The 17,452-nt window shown below is 50.5% G+C and overlaps 1 protein-coding gene across 2 annotated transcripts in view; it reads right to left on the reverse strand.

Annotated features, from left to right (window-relative positions):
* Positions 1-17,428, reverse strand: part of ABAT (4-aminobutyrate aminotransferase) — a 102,181-nt gene extending 84,753 nt beyond the window's left edge. Inside the window, exons 1-2 of one of the 2 annotated variants that reach the window (XM_021712137.1) lie at positions 17,283-17,428; positions 12,352-12,354 (exon numbers count right to left, since the gene is read on the reverse strand). The gene's annotated coding sequence lies outside the window, so the exon portion shown is untranslated. The remainder of the gene's footprint in view (positions 1-12,351; positions 12,355-17,282) is intronic. The other variant, XM_008057667.2, reaches the window with a different exon arrangement.
* Positions 17,429-17,452: the final 24 nt, after the last annotated feature.

A 17,452-nucleotide genomic window follows, 5' to 3' on the forward strand; every position in this document is an offset into this window, starting at 1 on the left:
GAAGGGTCTTAGGTTTAAGTAATCGTTAACCAGCTCGGGACACAGATTGGGAACATTTTAGAATCTTGACCTCTCCAAACTCCACCCCCCCAGAAATGTTGTCACTGTGCAGGTGAAATTCTTGGTCAGTTTGACTCACTCTTTATTTGGAAAGGACAAAAGTACCACTCAAGTGCAGAAGATAAAATCTATGGATTGGAAATGGTTACATCTGCCCTTTGGAAGCTGTGTGGTCTTAGGCAGGTGGTGGAAGCTCTCTGAGCATCCATGTTCTTCCTTGTGGAGTAAGAGTATCGTCTCCACAGGTGATGAGTAGAGATGATAAAGAATGAGGAGGAATGGAGGAACGGTTCAAGTTCACAGCACCGTGGCTGGCACTGGGCCCATCTAGGAACACTCCAGCAGGCAAGACACGTGCTAGGCTTAGAGAAATTGTTCCAGATCTGGGATGGTGCCAGGCAGATGTTCTTGGCAGAACTCGGGCAGACTGCATGGCAGATCCATCACTTCACTGCTAGCAAAACCCAAAGGCTCAGAGCCAGGAGCCTGGGGCAACACTGAAAAGGACTGCTGGTTCCTCCAGAGATTGCCATACACATTCTCTTCCTGCAAAGAAGCAGCCCCAGGTGTACTTAAAAGGTTCCTGGAACCACCCTTACACTGGAAAACTCAAGGCGACTCTAGTTATTATTCTTAGGCTAGTTGTCCTAGGTATAAAAACCTGCCCTTGCATGTGGCTTAAGGCCTTAAGGTCTGGTCCAAATCATCTTTCCAATCTCTGCACATACCACCTTCCCCCAACTCTGGGTTCTAGCATCTGTACCCAGAGCCTTTGCAGATGCTGTTCCCATTGCCCCAAATGCTTTTACCTGGTTCCAATTCCTGCATTCTTACTCATGCTTGTGCTCAAATCTTCCTCTTAGCACAGAACCCCACACAACTCCCCACAGTGAACCATCATATTTACATGTTATCTGGTTACATAATTATCTGGCTCACGTCTGGTGACTTACAAGACTATAAACCTCTTTAAGGCAGGAGCTGTGTGTATACTTATAAGGGTGCCCTTGTCACTATACTGTCTGGCACTGTACTGGGCGCCCAGTACATTTTTGTTGAGTTGTTGGTTTATTGACAGTCTCCTTAGAAGGCAGTCTGGCGAGGTCTAGTCTATTCTAAGGCTACAGTATTTATGAAAGGCAGTGCTGTGGGGGCTAAGACGAACACACCAATTAACAGAACCTAACAGAGAATAGAAACAGACTCAGGCATATAGACACTTGAATTTCAGTAAAGATGATGGTGATATTGAGCCAAATGAGCCACCCACATGGAAAAAAAAATGAATGATGTCCTACCTAAGACAATATATAAGAATCAACCAGCTGGGCATGGTGATTCACGCCAGTAATTTCAACATTTTGAGAGGTGGAGGCAAGAGGATCACCTGAGCCCAGGGGTTTGAGACCAGCCTGGGCAACTTGGTGAGACTCATCTCTACAATAAATCAAAAAATTAGCCAGACATGGTGGTGTGTGCTTGTAGTTCCAGCTACTTGGGAAGCTGAGGTGGAAGGATCACCTGAGCCCAGCAGGCTGAGGCTGTGATGGCCATGAGTGTGCACTGCACTCCAGCCTAGGTAACAAAGTGAGATTCCTACTAAAAAAAAAAAAGAAAGAAAGAAAGCTTCTGGAAGATAATAGAAACAGTATCAATGACCTTGGAAGTCTTAAACAAGACACAAAAAGCATTAACCATAGAATAAAAGTAATAATATGGACTATGTTAAAATGAAGAATTCTAATAATCCAAGGTCACCACTGAAAATCAGTATCACACCACAAAGCAGAATTTACCTGCAAATGTAACTGACCAAGGGACTCTTAGTCCGTATAATAAAAATGACTACAAAGCAACAAGAAAATGACCCTCCAAAGGAAAAAGGGCAAGAGGTTTGAACAGGCACTTCACAGAAAAGGAAATCCAAACACATTCTTCTTCTGCAAAGAAGCAACCTTAAATGTAATATGTTTAATATGCCAAGAAACACTGAAAAGATGTCCAAAATCAATTAATAATTAGAGAAGTTTTTTTGCTTTTAATTACAATCACAGCTTACTGCAGCCTTGATCTCCTGGGTTCAAGAGATCCTTCCACCACAGCCTCCTGAGTAGCTGGGACTGCTGGCACACACCATGACACATGGCTAGTTCTTTTTTATTTTTTGCAGAGACGAGGTCTCACTATGTTGCCCAGGCTGGTCTCAAACTCCTGGCCTCAAGTGATCCTCCCACCTCAGCCTTCCAAAGTGTTAGGCTTATAGGTGTGAGCCATCACATCCAGCCAAGTAATTAGAGAATTAAAAAAAAAAAAATTCCTAGCACTTTGGGAGGAGTCTGAGGCCAGCCTGGGCAACATGGTGAGACCTTGTCTCTACAATAAATAAAAAACTAGCTGGGTGTGGTGGCACATGTCTGTAGTTCCAGCTACTTGGAAGACTGAGGCAGAAGGATCACCTGAGCCCAGCAGGTCGAGGCTGAGGTGGCCATGAGTGTGCCACTGTACTCCAGCCTGGACAACAGAGCGAGAGTCCAACTCAGAAAAACAAACAAACAAAAAAGACCATGACACATACCAGAATGGTTTAAAATTTAAAATACAATAGCAGGCAGAGGTGTTAGACCTGGAAAGGATATGGAACTGGAGCTCATATGCTGTTGGGAGCCTAAACTGGACAACCATCTTGGAGAAGTGGCTGGTAGCATCTTCGAAGCAGAATGGAAACCTGTCCTATGGCCTGGCAATTCCCCTGCTGCTACACACAGATACCCAGCTCAAAATGTGTTCATATGCTCAGCACAGCAGGATCTAGAATGCTCATGATAGCCTCATTCACAACAGCCCCAAATCGTCAATAATTCAAATGCCCATCAGCGCTGGAACAGATACATACTTTGTGGCATATTCCTGCAATGGACTACCACACAGCAACGAAAGTGAGTGGACAATAGCTGTGGCAAATTCCACAGTATACAAAAGAAGCTGGATGCAAAAGAACACGGTTACAAAACCAAACAAAACTTATCTCCAATGTTGAAAGAGCCATCCTTCAATGGTGCAACCAGAGTATGGAGAAGAGCAAGGAAGGAGCCTTTGTAGGGGACAGGACAGGGTCCCCTAGGATGGGGTGATGATTCAGAAGGCGTGCAGCATCCTCTATCTCTGGCTCTCAGTTGTCTCCCCTTGACCTGGTTGGCAGTTAGCTATATGACTGTTCACTAGGCTATTCTTCTTGGTTATGTTTCCATATGTACATTGTATTTCATGAGAAAATGGTTTACAAAAGGTATTTTTAAAAACATAGGCTGAGTGCAGTGGCTCACACTTGTAATCCCAGCACTTGGAGAGGCGGAGGTAAGAGGATTGCCTGAGCACAGGAGTTTAAGACTAGCCTGGGCAACTTGGTGAGACGTCATCTCTACAGTAAACTAAAAAATTAGCAGGGTGAGGTAGTGTGTACTTGTGGTTCCAGCTACTGGGAAGGTTGAGGTGGAAGGATAGCCTGAGCCCAGCAGGTGGAGGCTACGGTGACCTTGAGTGTGCCACTGCACTCCAGCCTGGGTGACAGAGTGAGACTGATGCAAAAAACAAAACAAACCCCCAAAAAACCCCACATACATCTTTTGATATAGGAATTCCACTTCTAATCATTTCTCCTACAAAAAACATTTGCATGTGAGTAAAATGACTATGTCCACAGCTGTCCCTGCAGCTTTCTTCATAAGGGAAAAATGTCAGAAACCATCAAGAGGTCCATCAACAGGAGGCTGGAGGAAAAATTAAGTCCACATCATGGCATACTCCATACTCATGAATAGAGATAAGAAAAGATTTGTAATATATTAAGAATAAAAAGCAAGTAAGGTGCATGGCCAGGGGAGATGGCTCACACCTGTAATCCCAGCACTTTGGGAGGCTGAGGTGAAAGAATCACTTGAGGCCAGGAGTTCAAGACTAGCCTGGGCAGCAAAGCAAGACTCTGTCTCTATAAAAACTAATTAGCTGAGCATGGTGGCATGCAAGTTTCAGCTACTTGGGAGGTGGAGGTGGGAGGTGGGAGGTTTTTGTTTTTTTTTTCCGAGTAGAAGTGTCACTCCATTTTCCAAGCTGGAGTACAGTGGCACACTCATAGCCACCACAGCCTTGACCTGCTGCTGGGCTCAGGTGATCCTTCTGCCTCAGTCTTCCAGGTAGTTGGAACCACAGGTGTGAACATCACTTCCTGCTAATTTTTTTGATTTATTGTAGAGAGATGGGAGGATTGTTAGAACCCAGGAGTTTGAGGCTGCAGTGAGCTATGATCGTGCCACTGGGTGACCGAGTGAGACTCTGTCTCTAAAAAACAAAATAATAATGAAAAATTGTGACTTTTTAAGATACAGAGCTGTCCCATGATGGAAAGGGGGTCCAAGGGACATGAATGAGCGAGCAAAATTTACTTTTTTCTGGATTGATTTGCACTGTTTTGAGTGTTTTACCATGTGCTATGGTTGCCTATTCAGAAAATAAATTACTTCATGTCAAAAAATAGAGTAGGCCCAGATAGACCGGATAAATAATGGCAGGAAGAGAAGCAGGAAGGATTCTGAGCTCCTAGCACTTGGGGGACCCTATGAACCCCAGGTTTCGAGACTTGGGTTTTAGAGCCAGGCATTTCTTAGTTCAAATTCTGTTTTGGGCTCTTGCTATCTCTATGACCTTGGCCAAAAAGCTTAAAGGAGAAGCTTCCACTTGGGTTATTGGGAGGTTTGAATGAGACGATCTAAGCAGAATCCAGTACCCGGTAGGTAGAAAGACTCAGCTCTGATCCTCCTATCTAATAACCACCAATATGGTGTTTCAAAAGGTACTTTTGTTGTTGCCATTTTACAGATGAAGAAACTGAGGTCCAGAGAGACGTCGCTGGCTGCAGAGACGTTGCTGGACCCCAAAAATCTAAGACACAGACCTCACCCCAGCCTGCCCCCAGCAGGCCTACTGGTGCCTGCACAGCCTCAGATCTGATGGGTGATAGATGACAGTAAATGACCCAAGTTGTGGCTGGCAGTTGCTACTGGAAGGGCATGCTCAGCCAGAGGAAATTCAGCTGTTCCGCTTCTGAAGAAGCCGGGAGAGCAGGTCCCGGCCAGAAGCTGGTCCTGGGAGGGCAGGTGGCAAAGGGCTGTCTGCAAACACCCCACTGCGGTCCCCACCTCAGTCACCTTTTCCCACTCTCTCCTGGGGCACCCAGCGGCCTGTCCTCCCAAGGGGGAGAAACAGATTGGACCAGACCCTTTCCACTGCGAGGGCAGACTAGGTCAGGGTGGCATGGCTCCCTGCCTCCCCTCCACGCCCAGCCCTCCACAGCCCCTCTGCACTCCTAAACCCAGGGCAAGAGGCATGCGCCCAGGTCCCCGAAAGGCCCTGGGGACAAACACGGGGCCTGGCAGCCCACACCCTGTCCGTCTCTGGGGCCTGAGGCACCTTCAGACTTTCTCCTCAGACCCCCGGTTGTTTTCACCATTTCTGACTTTTTGACCCCACTTTCTCATTGACCATGGCAGTTCATCCTTCAAACTCTGCTATGTTTATCAAGTGAAAAGGCATTCTTAGTGGAACGCGGCGACTCATGTCTAATCCCAGCACTTTGAGAGGCTGCGACCAGAGGATTGCCTGAGCCCAGAGGTTTAAGACCAGCCTAGGCAACTTGGCAAAACCTCGTCTCTACAATAAATCAAAAAATTAGCTGGGCATGGTGGCACACACCTGCATTTCCAGTTACTTGGGAGGCTGAGGGTGGAAGGATCACCTGAGCCCAGCGGGCCAAGGCTGCAGTGGCCATGAGCGTGCCACTGCACTCCAGCCTGGGAGATAGAGTGAGTCTCGGACTCAAAACAAAAAAAAGAAGGCTGGGTGCGGTGGCTCACGCCTATAATCCCAGCACTTTGGGAGGTTGAAGTGAGAATACTGCCTGAGCACCCAGGTACAGGGCAACTTGGCGGGACCTCATCATGGTGGCGTGTGCCTGTGGTTCCAGCTACTTGGAAGGCCGAGGTGGAAGGATCGCCTGAACTCAGCAGGTCAAGACTGCGGCGGCTGTGAGCATGCCACTGCATTCTGGCCTGGGTGACAGAGTGAGACTCCGACTCAAAAAAAAATAAGAAAAAAAGACATTCTTGCTCCCATTGACGGATGGGCAAACAGAGGCCAGAGCCAGCAGTGAGCACATCCAGAGGTGTCCACAAGGCTTGGTGCTAGGCACCAGGGCTCTGGACGCATCAAGCCTTGGTTTCTCACTACAAATGCTATTTTTGCCAGAAGACCCTGAGCGAGTCAGGCATCCTTTCTGCACCTCCACTGTTTGCCTCTGAAATCGGATCAGCCTTTCCTCATCGGGTTACTGGGAGTCAGGAGAGGAGCAATACCCAGAAAATTCTCAGCACGGCCACCTCCAGTGCTCAGCGAATGTGAACGGCCACTATTCACAGCGCAGAACCTGAGCTGAAACTCCGTCCAGGGTCCCCCAAGTGTTTCCTCTGGCTCCTCTGCTTGATGCGACCCTGCCAGCTGGCTCCAAATCCCTCCTGGAGCCTGTCTGCAGCTCTTCTGTGTGTGGCTCCTCGGAGCCCTGCCTCCAGACCCTGGGAGGCCTGTGTGTTTGGGGCTGGGCGGCCGCCAGGCATGCAGACCCGCATGCAGGCAGTCATTTGCGCAAACGCTGCTGCTCGGTGTGCTCATTTCCAGCCCGTCCCCAGAACGGCGCTCAGCCTGCAAAGCCAGCAGAGAGCTATTTACAGCTCTGGGTGAGGGGAGGAGAGGCGGGCTTTGTTACCGCCTGGAGCAGCCCTGCCCGGCAGAGGGGGCGCCTTGCTCTTCTGGCTGGGGTTTGGCTGCCCCAAAGGAGCTCCAAGGTCCTAAAAGCTTCTTCTGGAAGGCCAGCAGTCTGCCCCGGGATTGGCAGTTTTCCTCATGGGAGCTGGGCTCCAAGGAGGGTGGGATGTGTCTGTCCACTCTCCACTGTGCTTCCAGAAGGATCTTTCTCAAGTGCTAATAAAACCACACTACTGCCTCGCTTAAAGCCCTTCCATGGTTCTCCATGGGCCTCTGAGTCAAGTCCAAATGCATTTTCATGGTTACCTGGCGGAACAAGACCTGGTCCTGCAGTCTTGTCCTTCTCCACTCCTCACCTGCCCTTACTCCTCACTCCACTCTGTGCCCCCCGCCAAAGGCCCCTCCGTCATCTGAATGTTGGTTTTACAGGGAAAAATGTTGTACATTGTCTACATACAAACTCTGGGGTTATCTGACTCCAGCCTTGTTCATTATATTCAAACTATTTTCTGAACTCCTTTCTAAGTTGCAGGAAACTGACAGGAAAATTCGGTCTTGCCCAACCACTCTCAGCTCCATTTGCAATTAATTTCAACCTTCCTTTACTCCATACATATTTGGGCTTTCCGTAACTTTTCCTTTGAACCGGCTCTAACATCTGTCTTGAATGAGCCTAATCAAGCCATAAGCAAGGGATGAGAGTTACAGTTTTGCCTTTTTTTTCCCCCTGAAGATTTTCTTTTAACAGTTTTCTGTGACCTCTTTGGGGCTGCAATATCTTTCTCCTCGTCCTCCTGAAATGTCTTCCCCAGAATCTCGGGAACAGGGATTGGTGACCTCTTTCCACTTGGAGCTTGAAGCTCAGCTCATTCCCACCCTCTCCCACACAAACCCCAACGCGTTCTCCCAGGAATAGTGGCTGGGTCTTTATCTCTCCCTCTCTCACACACACACCCTGCTAGTATACTTGGCACAAGCAAGAAATGAACACAAACATTAACAAATGAATGGATGGCAGCTGGCTACAGCTGCCCGCTAGTGATACCCTACCCCCCAGAGGAAGGCCTCGCTGTCCCTGTTCCGTGCCATACACTAGATAACCATGCCTGGTGGCCTGTAACTACCCATTCGATACTTGAATACAAGAGTGCATACAACTTAAGCTCTAATTCTTGTGCCGCTTTTATGCCATCTCCCATTTCACCACTCTCAAAGGACAGAGGCAGCGACTTCCAAGTGCCCCTCTCTCCCCCCAGGTTTAGGGCTAGGTGCGGTGGCTCACGCCTGTCATCTCAGCACTTTGGGAGGCCGAGGCAGGAGGATTGCTTGAGACCCGGAGTTTAAGACCAGCCTGGGCAACACAGTGAGACCCTCATCTCAGCAACAACAACAAAAAAAGAGAATTAAACAAAAGAAGAGATGAAGAATACTCTGCATGCTGTTTCATGGTCAGTGTGTGACCTTAAGTAAGGGCACAGTCTCTCTGGGCCTCTGTTTTCCTGCAGGTAAAGCAAGGTGAGTTTAGATATTCCAGGAGATAAAGAACATCAGGTCGAGATAGGAATGGTTGAGAACGCCTGATGGATGCTCCAGCTCAGACACCAGTACGTTGCAGCGGTTGCTGTCAACTTGACTCCCTAGCACAGAGATGCAGGGCCGAGTTGTATGCGTGAGCCTCACAGAGCTGCAGTCCCAGAACAGGCTGCTCAAACTTCAAAGTGCACCTGAATCATCCCTGTTAAAATGCAGGTTCACATTCTATAGTCCTGGGTGGGGCACAGTACTCTGCATTTCTTTTCTTTTTTAGATTGGAAAATATAGTTTATCTAGAAAGTAAATTAGAGAGAGAGAAAGAGAAGATTCACCTCCCCAAGGTAGGGTAGGGGGCTGAAGCCAGGAAACATGATGACAGCCACAGGTCAAAGAGCTTGTGGCCACACCAGAGTCTAGTAAGGAAATGGCCTGGACTCTGCATTTCTTTTTTCTTTTTTTTTTTTGAGTTGGAGTCTCACTCTGTTGCCCAGGCTGGAGTACAGTGGCACAATCACGGCCACCACAGCCTTGACCTGCTGGGCTCAGGCAGTCCTTCCACCTCAGCCTTCCAAGTAGCTGGAACCATAGGCTCACACCACGCTCGGCTAATTTTTTGATTTATTGTAGAGATGAGGTCATGCCAAGTTTCCCAGACTGGTCTCGAACCCCTGGGCTCAGGTAATCCTCTTGCTTTGGCCTCCCAAAGTGCTAGGATTATAAGCGTGAGCTACTGCACCTGGCCTGGACTCTGCATTTATAACCAGCTCCCAGATGCTGCAATGCTGCTGGCCACTGGACCACGCTTTTAGCAGCAAAGTGCTACAACACAGCCGGTCCCAGCTTCGAGGTTGTTCTCAAGGCAGCCTAGAGACACATTTCAGCTGCCGATATCCAAAGCAATAGATGTCAGCACTTACATGGGAAGTGCTGTCAATAAACCAGACAGGTTGGGGGGCGGTTGGTCCTGAATTCCCAAAGATCACGGAACCTGAGCTGGGACCACTGGGCCAGGCTGGTGGCTCCACTGAATCATAAACCCAGGAGGAGGGGCATCAATGTGTTTTAACAAGCCCTCCAGGGGGTTCTGACCCTAGCACTGTGCTAGGCAGAGACAAAGGGGTAGAATATTCCGCTGGGAAGAGTTTGTAAACTGCATTCATTTATTCATCCATTCATTCACATAAACATCCATCAATCTCTCCCAACAACAAAAGGGCTGTGTCAGTCTGTCCATCCATCCACCCACCTACCCATCCAACACCCCATAAATCCGTCCTGATGCCTCCTGCATACCCTGTTGGAAACTGTGGAGCCCTACACCTGTCTCAGCCTCCAGGCCAGTGATTCTCAACCGGGGCAATTTTGCTCCCCAGGGGACTTTTCACGAAGTCTGGAGACACTTTTTAGTTGTCGCAACTTGGAGGAAGGGGCGCTGCTGGCCTCCAGTGGGTGGAGACCAGGGATGCTGCTAAACACCTCACAATGCACAGAATTCCCCCCCCCCGCCCCAATGTCAGCAGTGTCCAGGCAGGCAGAAATTGTATTGTTGCCAACTGGGTGTCCCAAGGTCACAAAACAGCATCTGACTCCAGAGGACTGAGTAGATGTTTAAATGGGCAAGGACTAGCCGGACATGGTGGCATACGCCTGTAGTTCTAGCTACTTGGAAGGCTGAGGCAGAAGGGTCGCCAGAGCCCAGCAGGTCGACACTGGGGTGGCTGTGAGTGGGCCACTGCACTTCAGCCTGGGCGACAGAGTGAGACTCCAACTCAGAAAAAGGTAAAATAAAAATAAATGCCCGCCGGGCTCGGTGGCTCAGTCTGTAATCCCACGCCTTTGGGAGGCTGAGGTGAGTGGATTGCCTGAGCCTGCGGGTTCGAGACCCGCCTGGGCAGCAAGACCTTATCTCTATAATAAATCAAAAATCAGCTGGGCGTGGTAGCGTGTGCCTGTAATTCCGGCTACTTGGAAGGCTGAGGCGGAAGGATAGCCAGAGCCCAGCAGGTCGAGGCTGTGGTGGCCGGGAGCGGCCACTGCACTCCAGTCTGGGCGACAGAGTGAGACTCCAACAACAACAACAACAAAATAAATGCCCGCACTTTAGGAGGTTGAGGTGAGTGGATTGCCTGAGTCCGCAGGTTCAAGACCTGCCTGGGCAATTTGGCAAGACTTCATCTCTACAATAAATCAAAAAATTAGCCGGGTGTGGTAGCGCGCACCTGTAGTTCCAGCTACTTGGAAGGCTGAGGCAGAAAGATCACCGGAGTCCAGCAGGTCGAGGCTGCAGTGGCCGGGAGTGGCCACTACACTCCAGTCTGGGTGACAGATTGACTCCAACTCAAAAATACACAAAATAAATGGGCAAGGAAATGGTGATACCCAAGATACATTTACATATATGAAGAACTCTGACAACTCAACAACAAAAAAGACAACCCAGCAGGGCATGGTGGTTCACACCTGCAAGCCCAGCACTTTGGGAAGAGGACTGCCTGAGCCCACGGGTTTGAGACCAGCCTGGGCAACTTGGCAAGACCTCACCTCTATAATAAATCAAGGAAAATTAACTGGGCCTGATGGCACATGCCTGTAATTCCAGCTACTTGGAAGGCCTCATGAGGTAGAAGGATCGCCTGAGCCCAGCAGGTCAAGCCTGCGGTGACCTTAAGTGTGCCGTTACACTCCAGCCTGGGCGACAGAGTGAGACTTTGACTCAAAAAAAAGACAAACCAATTCAAAATGGGCGAAGATGACATATAAATGACCGGCAAACACAGGAGATGCTCATCGGGAAACGTAAATCGAAACCATAGGGAGACACCACTTCATGCTTGCTAGAGTGACCATCATCATCCTCGTCAGGAAATGAACAATAACAAGTGTTGGGGAAAATGTGGAGAAACTGGCACCTGCACACTCAGCTGGTGGGAACGTGGAATGGTGAAGTTGCCGTGGAAGGCACTGTGGCAGTCCCTTTCACTAAAAGACAACGAGAGTCACGACGTGACCCATTAGTTCCACTCCTGGGCATGGACCCAAAAGAAATGAAAACAGGTCTTCAAGCCAAACCCTGTACCCGCATGTTCACAATAATCAGAGGTGGAAACAACCCAATATCCACCAACTGATAAGCGGATAAACACGCTGTGGTTCATCCACGCAACAGATCATTCAGCCATAGCCATAAAAAGGAATGAAGTACTGATACACACTACAACATGGGAGAGTCAGACACGAAAGGCCACGTATCTGATTCCATTTACATGAAATGCTCAGAATAGGCAAATCCAGACAGAAAGCCAAAGTAGCTGTCAAGAGCTAGAGGCACAAGGCTTCCTTTTGGGGTGATAGAAATGTTTTGGAACTTGATAGTGGTGATAGATGCACAACATTGTGAGTGTACTTAATGTCACTGAACTGTACGCTATAAAATGGTTAAAATGGTCAATTCTGCCCGGTATGGTGGCTCATGCCTGTAATCCCAGCACTTTGGGAGTCCGAGACCAGCCTGGGCAACATAGCAAGACCTCATCTCTACAAAAAAAAAATTAAAAATTAGCCAGGTGTGATAGTGTGTGCCTGTAGTCCCAGCTACTCAGGTGGCTGAGTCTGCGGTGTGTTGTGATTGTGCCACTGCACTCCAGCCTGGGCCACAGAGTGAGACCCCAACTCAAACAAACAAATAAATTAATAAATATGATCAGTCTTACGTGTGTTACTACATTTCTGCATTCAATACTCCTGGAGTACCTGCTGTGTGCTGGGAACTGTGCTATGTATTTGGGACACAGGAACAAATGAGGTAGGTGTGAGCGCTACCTGCCAGGGAATTCCAGAAGGGAGGGAGCTGGCAGTGATGGACCCAAGGAAGCCTGGAGGTGGGGGAAGGGAGCTGGGCAGAGGAGAGATGGTTTTCCTGGCTGGGGGCAGGGGGAGGGTTGGGAAGACACCCTATGGAAGGTGGGATGTGAGATAGCTTTCCAAGGAAAACTTGCCCCTGGGAGTCAATCCTATTACTGAAGGCATGTAAAATGAGAGGCCACGTGAGGCCGTCCTGTCCCTACAGCAGGACCATTGAATGTGGGGGGTGTTAGAGAGAGTAAGGGGAGTCAGACACAAGGCAGGAGGACCCTGGGCCCAGATCCCCTCAGAACCTTCCTCCAGGATGTCTGCTGAGAACTCCCACAGTGGAGAAGTGGGGGCCACTCATGCTAGCTGAGCTTCTTACAGGCCTCAGGCTGCCCACCTGTCCCTTCTGAGGCTTTTTTTTTGGATCGGGGTCTCATTCTGTTGCCCAGGCTGGAGTGCAGTGGTCCGATCATGGCTCACCACAACCTCAACTTCCTGGGTTCACTCCTTCTAACTCAGCCTCCCAAGTAGCTGGGACTACAGATGTGCACCACCATAATCAACTCAGTTTTTTACTTTTTGTAGAGATGAGGTCTTGCTATGTTGCCCAGGCTGGCTTCTGAGGCTTCTCTCTTCGGCCTCCATGAAAAGGGGGCAGGCAAGCAGGGAAAGAGTTGGGAGAGGCTGGGAATGGTGACTCACACCTGTAATCCCAGGACTTTGGGAGGCTGAGGCAAGTCAATCATTATTATTAGAAAAATGAGCAAAGCACAACCCACAGAGGGGTAGAGATTTGCTCACACCAGAAGCTGCCAGTGGTGAAACTCAGCTTTAAAGCTTCCTGAGAGTTCTGGGGCTGAGGCCAGAATCTGAGGCCTCATCTCTACAGGCTGAGCCTCCTTCCTCACCATGGGGGAATTTCTTCCTTCCATCAGCACCGGGATAATTATTATTTAGAATCTCTCTCTGTCGCTGGAGTGCAGTGGTGTCATCACAGCTCACTGCAGCCTTGAACTCCTGGGATCAAGCGATCCTCCTGCCTCAGCCTCCTGAGTGGCTGGGGCCAGAAACACCATCATGTCCATGCTAATTTTTTTCAGAGATGAAATCTTGCTATGTTGCTCAGGCTGGTCTCAAGCAATCCTCCTGCCTTGGCCTCCCAAAGTGCTGGAGTTACAGACATGAGCCACCACAAACAGCCCTGATTCAATCTTTTTTACTAAATAATATGCCTAAGAGACCTTTCCGGGTCAGGAATGTAGATCTACCTCATTCTTCTAAAAAGACTGCTCAGCTGGGTGTGGTGGCTCACATCTGTAATCTCAGCACTTTGGGAGGACAAGGTTGGGAGGATTGCTTGAGGCCCAGAGTTTGAGACCAGCCTGGGCAACTTGGCGAGACCTCGTCTCTACAAAAAATAAAAAAATTAGCCAGGCGTGGTGGCACGCACTTGTAGTCCCAGCTACTTGGGAACTGAGGCAGAAGGATTACCTTGAGCCCAGGAGGTCAAGACTACAGTTAGCTGTAATCATGCCACTGCACTCCAGCCTGGGTGACCAAGTGAGACCCTGACTCAAATAAAATAAGACTGAATAAATAAATTGCTCATTTTTTTCCCACAAGTTCACATATTGTGACTCCCTCCCATGCGGGCATTGCAAAGCACTCCCGTGAACATAGCTTGAGTACACACACATGTGAGGTGTATTTCTGTAGGAGATTCTTCAAAATGGGATGGGGGGGTGGAGGGAGCCAAGGGTATGCAGTGTAAATTCTGAAAGAGACCGCAGAAATATCAGTTTCTTTGACCTCTAGTGGCGAAGAGGGTCACGATCTTTTAACCTCTGTGAACTTTAGTTTCCTTATCTGTAAAATGGGAAGCAGCGTAACAGACACAACAGTGCTTTGGCGATGGTGAAGTTCCGTGTAAATGTGTGGGATTAACATTGTCATGAACACTGAGAGGCTCCACAGGGGAACAGCATCCCTCCCCCCCTGCGGAAACCAGAACCAGGCGCTCGTGTGAGGAGGAGACTGTCTTATATCAACCCTCAGCTGTGACTGGGGCCATGTGTCAGAACTGCAGTTCCCAAGCGGGAGGGAGAGGAGGATCTTGTTTCCCAGGAGACACGTGACAATACCTGGAGACATTTCTGATGGACACACTCATGCGGGGAGGTGGGGGCTGCTACTGGCAGTCAGTGGGTGAGACCAGGGATGTTGTTAAGCACCCTACAGCACCCAGGACAGCCCCCTCATCGCGACCCCACGACCAAGAATGATCGGCCCAAACGTCAACAGTGCCAAGATGAGAACACTGACCAAGATGTATCTCTTATCTGGTGCCCGCCCCAACAAACCCACTCGAAGACGAGGAGCCGAGGTGAAGGACTTGCCTAAGGCATCCCAGGCAGCCACAGCCGGTGGCCAACTCTCAGCCTCATCTGACTTTGGAGTCCGTGATCCATTCTGCATATGGCAGTCTCTCTGGGAAGACATCCCCTTGTCCCCAAGCACCTTAGCCCTGGCAGATTATCTACAGCGCAGGTTATAAGTTTCACCTGAAGGCATGAGCTCTCCTCTTGGTTTTAGAGGTTTTGACTTTGCACTTGTAATCATAATCATTGCTCATTTGCCGGGTGCTACACGTTTTATGAAGATTAGCTCATTTTACCCCAAGGACAAGTCACAGAGAGGTTAATCATCTCCTCAAGATCACACACTAAGTGGCAGATTGGGCTCTATACCCAGATAAGAGGGCTCCAGGGACATCTCTGAACTTCACCTTGGCACCTGGACTTGGCTCTGGGTTCTAAGTATCAGCACAACAGCTGATTCTTGAACTAAGAATGGGCAGGGGTGGCGGGGGAGAACCCCCACCTCAGACCCTCCCATCTGTAGGGACCCAGTCCCTGCTGCCCAGCTGGGTGTTCCTAGGGCATCTGCCAGAATTTTAACTCCTTTCACCATGCAATGCTCCCAGAGGCAATGCAGGGCTCTGAGCAGGGGTGACAATGTGCAGGGCACTGGGAGCCCAAGGGCACGGGCAGAGATCAAGAAGGAAGGGACGCTAGAGGGAGGATGTGACTGCCTCAGAACCTGTCCGAAGTTCTTGGGGGCAAACCCAGTCATGCCATCGAGGCGCCCGCAGCAGCCTCCACTCCAGAATATTGCAACTGATTTTATTTGCCAGCCTGGGCCACTCTGAATGTTGGCAAGCCTAGGTTCAGCAATGAACTCCAGACAGATCACACGGGTGAGCAGGAAGGTGCAGACACTCAGGAACCGACTCTACACGGCAGCTTGTGGGGTGGGGGGGTACTGAATTCCAGCTCTGCCCTGCCCCTTCCTGGCTGTGTGACCTTCACAGAGCCCGGGTGCTTCCTCTGACAAGTGAGTTCAGCAGTCCCCTTGAAAACATGAGGAGTGGAGCTAGTGTCTGGGACCCTGGCACCCCGCAGGCCCTGCAGGAGTTGGGGGTGGGTTTGTTACTCACAGGCTGGGTGACCTTGAGCAAGTTCCTTTCCCTCTTTGTGCCGCTGTATGTTTAACTGTCAAATGAAGGGGCAGGGTCTTTAATCTAGAAGCCCTTTTCAGGTCTTAGGATTCCAGACAGGCCGTTGACCTCTCCCCGGGGGCTGACTTCTTTGGGCCTCCAGGAAATGCATGTCTCCGTCCTCCACGCCGCAGCACCCAGCTCCAAGTAACAAGGCGGAATTCACTGTCTCCCTCTGCCCTGGCCCACTAGAGAAAAGCTGCACCCCTCCCCCCCAAGCCACCAACATCCTGTCCCTTAGTCCAGCATCATCAAAGCAGTAAAGCCAGTGCTTTCCCCAGCCCGATGGATGGGCCCAGCTTGTCTTGGTCAAGGACCTAGGGAAGCCCACCAGGCGATGCCCATAGGGGCCTGTGGGGGTGGGGGTGCAGCCCAGGGAGCAAATGGGGGCCCTAAAGGAAGAGGGCCAGCAGCCCTTTCCTGGACAGCCTCAGGGGAGGATAGCCTGAAGCAGACCTTTGTGTATGTGTGATGAGGGGTTCGCACTGGAGCTGCCCCCTCAGAGGCCATCTCTGCTGTCAGAGTTTGGAGGCCCCCTCTAGGCCCTGATCCCAGTTTTAAGAGTGTCAGTCTTCTCAGTCTTCTTACTAAACCTCCTCTGGTCTTATCTCTGGTCAGGGTTGGTGAGGACAGGTGAGATGGAATTAGATAGGTGGGGCGGCCAGGTAGGGGAGCAGAGTTGGGTGGATATGGGGTGTGAGTAGGCTGGGGTTTGGTGAAAGGGCTGGAGAGGGGTGGAGGGAGGAGGATGCGCTGGAGGATGGCCGGACCCTTGCCCTGTTCCTGTTACCCCCGACATCTTCTCTAGTGGAAGAGGGGGAATCACCAGATGCCTTAAGTGAGGTGGTATCAGAGGGAGCCTTTGCCTCACTGCTGGGTGGGAGGGGACTCCAGCTGGGGCAGGGGGAGTCACCCATCTCTAGAGCTCAGTTTCTGAGGTGGGGATGCAGGGAGGTCCACAGGGGCTGGGAGGGGGACTTGAAGAGTCCTTGCCCCTGTCTCCTTGTCTTAGGAAGGGGGGTGGTTACTCCCAGGATTTCCATGATCCGGGTTGAGGGGTGTCATTATTATTTATGAGCTGAGAAGACCTTCATCGTTCCGGGTGTGGGGGAAGACACACAAACTTAGTTTTTTAGAGATGGGGAAGAGGCATCAGTCTCTGAGGAGGTGAGGGAGCTCTAGATACCTGGGGACCACTTTTGGGGACCACCTTCCATATCAAGGGGTAAATTGGGGACGGTAATTTTATGTCTAGAGTCGGGGCCAGGAGAAAGGGCCTGTTTCTGAAGGGGAAACGGAGCTATCCTGCTCTCAGGGAGGGGGGATCCTCTCCTTTCGGGGGAGGGGACCCGCGTCTTGGGAAGATGGGGATTCATTGCCGAGAGAAGATGCCCCGTCTTTGCTCCCTGCGGGCAGGGCAGAAGGAGCTCCCTCGGAGGGGCCCGCCCCACGCGACCCGGCGCCTCGCTCTTACCTCCGGGCCCTGGCTCGGGTCCTCGGGCTCCGACCCGCCGGCTCCGACCCGCGGGATCCGCGCCCTGAGCTCCGGCTGCGCCCGCTGTCTGCTCGGCTTCCCCCAGCGACTCGCCGGACTCCTCTGGCTCCGCCGAGCCGAACCGGCCAATCAGCGCCGTCGGCCCCGGC

The sequence above is a fragment of the Carlito syrichta genome, unplaced genomic scaffold (genome assembly GCF_000164805.1).
Source record: "Carlito syrichta isolate Samal-C Ts95f unplaced genomic scaffold, Tarsius_syrichta-2.0.1 Scaffold303103, whole genome shotgun sequence".
Lineage (NCBI taxonomy): Eukaryota > Metazoa > Chordata > Mammalia > Primates > Tarsiidae > Carlito > Carlito syrichta.